Below are 10,486 nucleotides of genomic sequence, written 5' to 3'. Positions count from 1 at the left end.
AAAGGAGACACCAACAGTCTTCACCAGCAGAGTTTCATCTCATTTCTCACTCCTTATGGACAAATGTGGATGTTTGCTGCATGTCTTCCCATCATGTTACACACACTATTATCATACGGTAGACGCACACACTCTATCATGATGCACCACTGAAGTCTAATTGTGCAGTTTCAGGAGAGAAAGGGATTATTCTAACTTTAAAATGTAGTTCTGATTGAAAATGTGTGTGAATGCTGAGAGCTGAAGATCATTGCTGAAGCAATGAAGACACATAAAGGAAGATATCAAGTATTGAAGTAGCTGGAGCAGTGGTTAAGATTAAAAACAAGAACTTGACATGAATGGATTAGTTAGAATCTGAATTGGTGAAGCAGAGTGGATGAACAGGTCAGCACAAGGAGTCATGTAAAAACTGGAGAATCTAGATGGACTCAAGTCCAAAGAACGGGGGGTTAGATAAAAACAAAAAGCTCCAACATTTCCAATTCAAAATCCACACCCAAATGATTATTGATTAGCTAGTACATGACTTAACAGGCATCAATGTCATTGGTGATGCTGAGGCTCCTGTCGTACCCCGTACACAGCTCTTTCACATTCCATCTGATGACCACTGACACAGAGTCACAGACTCTGCATCCAGGTTAACATTATTCACAGCAAGTAGCTACAGCGTTATATTATATAACTTCTTCATCTTCTGAGGTCACAGCTTGAATATTCAGTTTGCCTACATGTAGGAAAAATACTCCCCCATTCTCTCTCCCTGTTTCCTGTCACACATTCACTGCCCTGTCTAGTGAAGACAAAAGAAAAAAAAAAAAACATTAAAAAAAATGAATTTAAGTTATGATTTAAGTTTTAAGTTTTGAAATGTAATGTACCTGACAAGGTCACTTTATCGCAAAAAATAACCATGGGTTAAAGATAGGGTCGGTAATCCTGTTCAAAAGCACGTTTTGTTGTACTGGGTGGGTGAAATGGTCCGTCTAATTTCAGAGGAATCAAATTATGTCATCAGAAAAAGGAACGGAAAAAATCTGACCTCTGTGGCAGCTGCAGGACCAAAAAATTGATTTATGTAAAAAAAAAAAAAAAAAAAGCTGCAGGACCAAACTCCAATCAGATTCCTTCATGTCGAGTTCTGCACCCGCCCCCTCTGTCGCTGCCTACTGCGCGTGTGCAGTCTTGAGTCTTCACGTCTCGCTGTTGCCCGGAAAAAGTCAGCACATTGCTCTGCAGAACTACAGAGTTACAGAAGAACGGATTTCATGCTCATTTCTGAGCAATGGCTGAGAAAATGCAGCCCAAACCACTTCCACGGTTACTTGTAACGGCTCGCCCCGAGAAAAAGGCAAGGAAGAGAAAGCCGGAGGATGAAAAGGCTGCTAACAAAAAGGCTCTGGATAAAGCAAGAGGTCAAACCAGAGTAAACATCGGTGCAGATTTTGAGCGGTGGAGACAACTGAGGGATCTGAAGGGCCTGAAAAGTGATGTCGAGGTTGCTCTCTTTCTGTTGGACAGGTAATTATTTGTTTTGCTTCGGGGAGGATTTGTTATTTTCATGAAACATGTAGGCTAACTTTTGCTAACGTAGCTTCTATTGTAGCATGTGTTAGCCTAATGCTAATATTAGCTTCTCTGTGGGTTTAAAACGGATTCGGTGGGGTCATTAATGTTCCCACAGCCATATGTTCCCACATTTCTAACTTTTTTTTTCACAGAAAATTTGGCCCTGTGTTCCCACAGTTCCCACAGCCCTATGTTGCCACATTTCTAACTTTTTTTTCACTGAAAATTAGGCCCGGTGGTCCCATAATAGCATATTTTCCCCAAAAAAGATTTTGCACTGGTTGGGCTTAGGCAATGATGAAAGGAATTGGTTAGTTTTAGTAAAAAGACCAAGTAGAGGATAGACAGGCCAGATAGATAGAGTCCAGAGAAGTAGAAGCAAGTCACATTTCCTTATATAAAGCCTTGTCGGAATGGTGGGATGATGGCATGTTGGACTGGTGGGATGTCGGAATGACAGCATGTATCCGTTCCCACAGTCCTATGTTCCCACATTTCTAACTTTTTTTCCCACTGAAAATTAGGCCCTTTGTTCCCACAGCCCTATGTTCCCATAACAAAGCACCCATAGACATCTTTCCACACGTAGCAGAGCATGCGCCATGTGATAAATCTCAAACGTGGGAACATAGGCTGTGGGAACATAATGTTGTGGGAGCATAGGGCTGTAAACTAACTTTTTGGCTCACCTGCCAAGGGGACCAGTAGATGAAAAAATCTTTTTACCGGCCAAAGAATAAGTTGCCTCTTTTCGTTACATATACATCAGTTTCAGCACCTTTCATTGAGATAACACACACACAGAGCCCCACCTCCTGGCCACACGTAACAGTATTTTATAGCAATACATGCTCAGAAAAGAAGCCAAAGCCAAATAAATTGTAATCTTATTGAATAATCAAAACATTCCAAACTGGGAAACCTTAACATTGCAAAACTAACAAACGAAACACTCCTTCTATTCTATTCTGTATTCTGTTTTCTGAGAGATGTTCACAAGTCTTTTTTTGCAAGTCCAGCCAAGTCTCAAGTCTTTGTGGGGTGAGACTTCATCAAGTCTCAAGTCTTTGGTCAGGAGTCCAAGTCAAGTCTAAAGTCTCTAAAAAATAAAAGTCTCCTGTCTCTTCTGGTTGTAATGACCCTTCTATCATCTGCTGCTATCCGGTCTACTAAGAATACTGCACAGCTAAATCTAAAAAATTAAAAGCATTTACTGTATTATTATCACTCCTTTATTAGCAAATATGACTTATATGACTTTCAATAGGCTATTACAATGCTATATGAAGAAAACACACAATGAAAGCTTTCCTTTAAAGGAAAACTGTATTCTGAGTCAAGAAAGAATCAAGGCTGCTCTGCCTCTCTGCATGTTTCTGAGAGAACTGCTGTTATTATTATTTTTAATTAGCTCAGTCAACTCGTGGGGGCGTGTCGACCCGTGCAGACTTCCATACGGGCCTTCAGTCATATTTCGCAGCAAAAAAAAAACAAAAAATCCTATAGTAGCCTGATATGTGCCAGACCAGTTATGCAGCAGTCCCCGTTAAGGCCAGACAACAAATGTTGTGCCTCACCTGTACGGACGGCCCGCCTATAGGCTATTAAAAAAAAAAAAAAAAGCCGGTTCACAGTCAGTTGTCACTCACCCGCAGCTGACTGCGCTGTCAGAGGAGCTCTGTCCCTCTCTCTGTCCCTCTCTCTTGTGTTTGGCTGCACTCTGGCACGAGCCAAAAATAATAATAATGATTGTTCACGAGTCCCAAAACACGAGTCCAAGTCAAGTCTGAAGTCTCTCTGTGTGTGATTTAGTGCAACTCGAGTTCGAGTCGCAAACTGAGTCCTCATCTCTGGTCTATAGCTCCGTGAGCGCGAGAGAGATAGGCAGGCACGCACGCACACACAGCTGCGGGGCAAAAGCGCTGTCAACCGGCGCGGAGAAATGCAAGTCTGGTGTGAAAGGGAGGGCTCCGGTGCGCTGCGCTTTCCGCGGTGTCCGCGTGTGACACTGGCGTGAGGCTACAACTGTTTTCTACAGCGGGGTCGTCGGGGGAGCTACTTCAGTGCGACACAACAACAACAACAACAACAACACGGGACAAGCGGGACAAACATCTACCCGTCCCCGTGGCGTGTAGCCTTGGAGGGCTACACGCCAGGGGAATATTTTAGTCGCATTTGGCGAGTGGCGACCGTTAGTAAGGCTGTGGGAACATAGGCATGGACCCGGATCAGTGACGCTAGTATTGAATAGATTATAGTAGTCTACATTAATAGTATAGTAGTACATATTACTCTACCATAGTCGTCAGTGTCTGTATTATTATTGTGATAAAAAGACGTACATATGTTGGCCTTTACGTTTTACAACTGTGGTGTATTTATGTTTTCATAGCCATGAGAAGCATCGATCAACCTCGACGTCTACACACGGATTGATGAGCCCCCCTCCCCTGCCAGCTTCAACTCTTGTTTCTGAGTCTCGGTCCACAGGTGAGTTCAACTTGCTGCTGCTGCTGCTGCTGCTATGAATATGAATCTAGCCTTTTCTGTTTTATGTGCCTCAAAGTGCTATTTGAGGTACTTAAAGCAGAAGTAAGTGGTCCGGTCGTTTTCACTAATGCTGCGTTCCAGGCAGGCTTTTGAAATCGTAAATTACAGCTTCAAGTCACAACTTACGACTTTGTAGCGTTTCAGGCAACCCACTCGTGTTTTTCCGACCTGTTTTACCGGTGAAAGTCACTATAACGGCCACTCGTAACTTCCGACCGGTGAACTCGTACCAGATCGAACTGGTACGACTTCACGGTCGGAAAAATACGAGTTTCCTTGAACGCACCATAACAGTCCTCGTCCCTACGTCACCACATTCACGGCGTCCCTTGGCTGCACACACAGCCCTGCATGCCGTTCTCTCTCCTCATTGGATAAAAACTGTAGGATACGATAAATGTTTTCTCCTCGGCTCAGAGCAGAGCAGAGGGACTGAGAGACCCGTGTTTCGGTCCAAACACTCTATTACCCCTTTCCCACTGGCCAAAAAACCTGTTTAAACCCGCTAACAATCGGCTTTTGGTGGCAGTGGGAAAGGCGCAATGGGTCGACGCGGGTCAAACGACTCGGCAAGCGACGCGGGTTAAAATCGCCTTTAATCGGCTCGGCTCCGAACGGCTTGCAGTGGGAACGCCAGACCCGCGTCAACCCGCTAATTTACGTGATGACACTGAACGTTACGTGACGCTACGTCATCGCGCCGGTCGCGTCTCATATCACATACCAAAACAAAGCTCTGCTCCGCTCTGCTCTCATCCGAGACTGGGATCAAAAGATCAAACAACACTGACCAAAACGATTGAAAAAGAGAAAAGAAAAGAAACAACAGTCTGTTTAACTGACGTGTTGTGCCGCGGACGTCCGTCATCCGGCCGCAGCAGACTCTCTGTCCTCCGCGGTCCTGGTGCTCCAAGCCAGCCAGAGAGTCTGCCTCGGCGGACGGACACACCGCGGCGAGCGGCTGTGGCATGGCTGTGTGTGTCTCTTGCACCGCGGATGAGAGCGGGGCGACTGGTTTATGCTCTGTCCGATCCCCCAGTGGTCAATGGGAAAGGGGCCAAATGCCGATTGTTAGCGGGTCGACCCGCGTTTAAAAAACCTGCGTCGACCCGCTAATTTTAGTGGGAAAACGGCTTATGTAAGTGATTGCTGTCGGAAGATATAACTATTTAAGACTTATATTAACACAAATATATCACTTACTTCTCCTTTAAGAAAAAAGTATTGCACATACAATATATATATATATATATATATATATATATATATATATATATATATATACACATGTGTGTATATATATATATATATATATATTTGCTATGTGTATATATATATATATATGTAAAGTGATATCTGCCATATCATTAGACAGACATTGAGTAAATGTTAGTGATTAGATCTTTTGAGAAGTATGATGGCCTGAGGATAAAACCTGTCCTTCACCTTAGGAGGTCCAGCACTCCACACAGAGTTGTTAACATCAACTACAACAACCACCATCACTAAAATAAAACACAGCTACCATAAGTGTATGCTTCTGCGTTGCGTCGACGGCGTACACCCGATGCCGTCGTTGAGCATTCGAAGTTCTGCATGCATCGAGGAACGCGTTGCTTCCGGTCACAGTAAACAATGGCAACTGAAAAACAAACGCTTTTATTGCAAATGGTGAAGCGCAGGCGACGAGGAAGACATTTGCGGTGGTGGTCTGTCCAACCAGTCGGGGCTGAACGGGTGAATTTACCACACTGACGTTCTGAGGGGACCAAGTCCTTTCGGTTTGCGACGCGATGAGTCAACGCGAGTAGTCAGGATTTTTTGGAGGTGCGCGTCAGGCTACGGCGTAGGGGTCCGCCGCAGAAGCATAAACCAGGCTTTATTGATCATGTTACAAGCTTGTCTATGGACTATACTCTGGTAGATGCTATGCAGAGAGGATAGGGGAAAACTGAGGATCTTCTCAACAGTTTATACTGTATCAATCTTTATGCCTTTTTGTTCTGTCAAAACATCTTCCTTTCAACTGCCAAACCAAGACGTCTATTTCTACATATAAACAGTTCTGTGTTTTGTCCTCTATGAATAAAGGGTAAATGTATGTTGATGGTGCACTGACGGTATTGTCTGATTGTGTAATCTTCACAGAGATGATGACTTCTCAGTAGCTGGGGTTCAGGAATCAGACATTAGCTGCCCAGGGGAGACAGCTCTTCAGCAATTGGATGCAAGGTATGTTACTGTGACGACCATCCCTGCTGCCTTGCTCTCTCTCTCCTCACAGCAGCAGGGTGGTCTGTGGCCCTGAGCTGGTTCAGGATCAGTGTTTCTGTCTTTCGTCAAGTGGAATTGACTAAAACACGTTGTGGTTTCTTATGATTTAATATTTATGATGAAAAAATAAAATGTATGATTAATGGATGTTACCATGTTTATTTCAAAACAACTTGAGTATGATCCAGGGTGTAAATGCTTTAGAGCATGTAGACAGAAAATGATGCTCATTTCAGTTGGTTTGAAATTTCTGTACTTTGTTTTAACAGGAACAAACTTCTGTTTGTCAAACCAAGGAAAGGGAAGTGTTGGGACCTCAACCCACATGTTTCAAACAAAGGACCATAAAACCAGCTGAGAACAAAGAATGCGCGGCAGCAGCAAAACGTCCGGTAAATCACACCTAGGTGTGATTCCACCCAGATGTTCAAACACCAGCCTCCCATTGGTCAGCACCTGGGGGAAACCCCAAGAACCTCTGTGATGTCAGCAAAGGTTTAATTGCCGCGGCAACGCACCGCTCCACGCTTTTTTCCCGTGTGACAAAGTGCTGTAAGGAGCTCCGGCTTCACGCAACGAGTTACTAAAAGGGAGGAACCCAAACGTTTGAACTCAAGACCTAGGCTGCCGTTCTTAGCTTGCTGGACAAGTAAACTGCCTCAAGTTTCATCTGAAAAACCCGGATCCTGTGGAGACTGCCGAGCAACCGCCGCTCTCTCTCTCCCGCATCTGCCGCAGAAGTGAAGATCGCCTTTCTTCACGAGACGACGGACCCCGCCGAGGACCCTGCCGTCATCAGAGTTAACTCAGCTGGCCCTCCTCTCTGCCACCCTTCCAGAGGACGACCAGTTTATCCCGCTGTGGGACGCTGCAGCCGCCCCGACGCCATCAGGTCGACGGACCTCTTCAGCGCCGGGAAGCACGCTTCTATTTACGTTGATTGTGCTGATTTTGCTGGATGTTTACTAGTTATTAACTAGTTGTTAGTCACGTCACATGTTGAACACAATTCTCCGTATCCGCGTCAGAAGACCAGTGAGGATACCTGAGCGTCAGTTCTTTTATTTTCACTGTGGTATTGGGTACGAGATTGGGTTCATCCTTGACTAGTGTGACCGATCGGTCCTTTGAGCCGTCGTTCCCTTTTCTCTCTCCTTTCCTCTCTACTAACTCACACACACACACACACACACACCATACGCTCATTTTAAGCCATTGAGAGTGTATGCTGGCTGGACTGTTTATTCCTTTGAATTATCTGAACTTGAGTGTGTACTATCTATGATTTTGTAATAAATGTCCATGAACTAAAGTAGTTGTTCAGTGGTTATTTGTGTACATTCTATTGTGACGCTAAAGCTGGTTATCAGGGTCTGTGCTCGACTTTATGCTCCAACATTTCCAATTAAAAATCCACACCCAAATGATTATTGATTAGTAGGCTACATGACTTAACAGGCATCAATGTCATTGGTGATGCTGAGGCTCCTGTCATACCCTGATGACCACTGACACAGAGTCACAGACTCTGCATCCAGGTTAACATTATTCACAGCAAGTACAGCGTTATATTGTATAACTTCTTCATCTTCTGAGGTCACAGCTTTAATATTCACTAGTCTCTTTACAGTTTGCCTACATGTAGGAAAAATACTCCCCCATTCTCTCTCCCTGTTTCCTGTCACACATTCACTGCCTGAAGACAAAAAAAAAAATACATTAAAAACAAATAATTTAAGTTATGATTTAAGTTTTAATGAAATGTATTGTATGTTACCTGACAAGGTCACTTTATCGCAAAAAAAATAACCATGGGTTAAAGATAGGGTCGGTAATCCTGTTCAAAAGCACGTTTTGTTGTACTGGGTGAAATGGTCCGTCTAATTTCAGAGGAATCAAATTATGTCATCAGAAAAAAGAACGGAAAAAATCTGACCTCTGTGGCAGCTGCAGGACCAAAAATTGACTGAATTTCATTTCAAATTGAAATGTATGACATATTGTGAATTAAAATAAAGCTTTGGAAAAAAAAAAAACTGCAGGACCAAACTCCGACCAATCCGTGCGCTTCGCACCGAAAAACAAAAACCAATCAGATGCCTTCATGTTGAGTTCTGCACCCGCCCCCTCTGTCCCTGCCTACTGCGCGTGTGCACTGTGCACAGTCTTCACGTCTCGCTGTTGCCGGAAAAAGTCAGCACATTGCTCTGCAGAACTACAGAGTTACAGATTTCATGCTCATTTCTGAGCAATGGCTGAGAAAATGCAGCCCAAACCACCACTGCCAGGGTTACTTGTAACGGCTCGCCCCGAGAAAAAGGCAAGGAAGAGAAAGGCTGCTAACAAAAAGGCTCTGGATAAAGCAAGAAGTCAAACCAGAGTAAACATCGGTGCAGATTTTGAGCGGTGGAGACAACTGAGGGATCTGAAGGGCCTGAAAAGTGATGCCGAGGTTGCTCTCTTTCTGTTGGACAGGTAATTATTTGTTTTGCTTCGGGGAGGATTTGTTATTTTCATGAAAAATGTAGGCTAACTTTTGCCAACGTAGCTTCTAGCCTAATGCTAATATTAGCTTCTCTGTGGGTTTAAAACGGATCGATGACGCTAGTATTGAATAGACTATAGTACATAAATTTTTAAAAATATTACTCTACCATAGTCGTCAGTGTCTGTATTATTATTGTGATAAAAAAGACCTACATGTGTTGGCTTTTACGTTTTACAACTGTGGTGTATTTATGTTTTCATAGCCATGAGAAGGATCGATCAACCTCGACGCCGTCTACACACGGATTGATGAGCCCCCCTCCCCTGCCAGCTTCAACTCTTGTTTCTGAGTCTCGGTCCACAGGTGAGTTCAACTTGCTGCTGCTGCTGCTGCTGCTATGAATATGAATATGAATTTGACCAACGATGTCTTTGGTGGGATGTAAATATCTGTCTTTCATATCTAGCCTTTTCTGTTTTATGTCCCTCAAAGTGCTATTTGAGGGACTTCAGAAAAAGTATTATTGCACATTCAATATGTGTTATATAAAGTGATATCTGCCATATCACTATACAGACATTGAGTAATGTTAGTGATTAGATCTTTTGAGAAATATGATGGCCTGAGGATAAAACCTGTCCTTCACCTTAGGAGGTCCAGCACTCCACACAGAGTTGTTCATCATCAACATCAACTACAACAACCACCAACACTAAAATAAAACACAGCTACCATAAGTTGTACCTCTAACTTTGTGTGGTGTTGGTGGAGTAATTGATCATGTCACAAGCTTGTCTATGGACTATACTCTGGTAGATGATGATGGATAGGGCAGGCCCGGCTCTAGCCATTTTGGTGCCCTAGGCGAGATTACCCCCCCCTCCGCTCACAGCTCGGGCGCTGGAGCTCAGTGGCATCAGAGCACCTTGTCACTGCGCGGATACTCGGACACCCCCCAACCCCTCCCCACACACACACCGCTCCGACCCGGCTCACACCTTGGGCTCACTGCAGCGCAATGTATTCTCAATGGGAGCGACACGATGCTCTGCGATTTGGTCGGAGATAGTGTGGCTGCCATAGACTGTAAAAAGAATGGACGTAGCGTCCGTGACGTCACCCATTGGTTTTGGGGAGTCGTTTTTGTGACTCAAATATGGCGGCCTGAACAGCGCCATGTTGGATTGGCCGGCCGAGAACCCGCCCACTGGCCTCGAAGCAGCTGTCCACGGAGCTGCTCGGACCTGTCACTCAACGTTTCCGCGCCCTAATTGGCCAGAATTTTAACCTAATAACAGTAAAACGGTAGAGTTAAAAAAAATTCACCCCCTCAGAGTGTGTGCGGGGGTAGAAACTATCGATTGAGACAAAAAAACGTTCTGACACCAGGCTTTTAACATGTTTACTGAGGATGTAAAGTCGGCGATTTTAACATGGGGGTCTATGGGGAATGCTCCCTTCTGACACCAGCCCCCAGAGGAATTCGAGGGGATTGCAGTTTTTTGAACGCGGAAGTGAGCTTCACTTCTCAGACCGACAACTGCCCCCTTGGTGGCTGCACCTTCAGTCGGGGCTCGTCGGGCGTCGGGAGAGTAGACT

The 10,486-nt window shown here is 44.5% G+C and overlaps 1 long non-coding RNA gene across 1 annotated transcript; it reads left to right on the top strand.

The window, feature by feature from the left end:
* The first annotated feature begins 3,965 nt into the window (after positions 1-3,965).
* Positions 3,966-7,568, top strand: LOC146973868 (uncharacterized). Its single transcript, XR_015037691.1, has 3 exons — positions 3,966-4,065; positions 6,274-6,357; positions 6,669-7,568. It is a non-coding gene; the product is annotated as an uncharacterized LOC146973868 (long non-coding RNA).
* Positions 7,569-10,486: the final 2,918 nt, after the last annotated feature.

This window comes from Trachurus japonicus, chromosome 15, assembly GCF_045865225.1.
Source record: "Trachurus japonicus isolate A0001 chromosome 15, Traja_1.0".
Lineage (NCBI taxonomy): Eukaryota > Metazoa > Chordata > Actinopteri > Carangiformes > Carangidae > Trachurus > Trachurus japonicus.
This window is presented reverse-complemented; position numbering and strand designations above follow the sequence as displayed.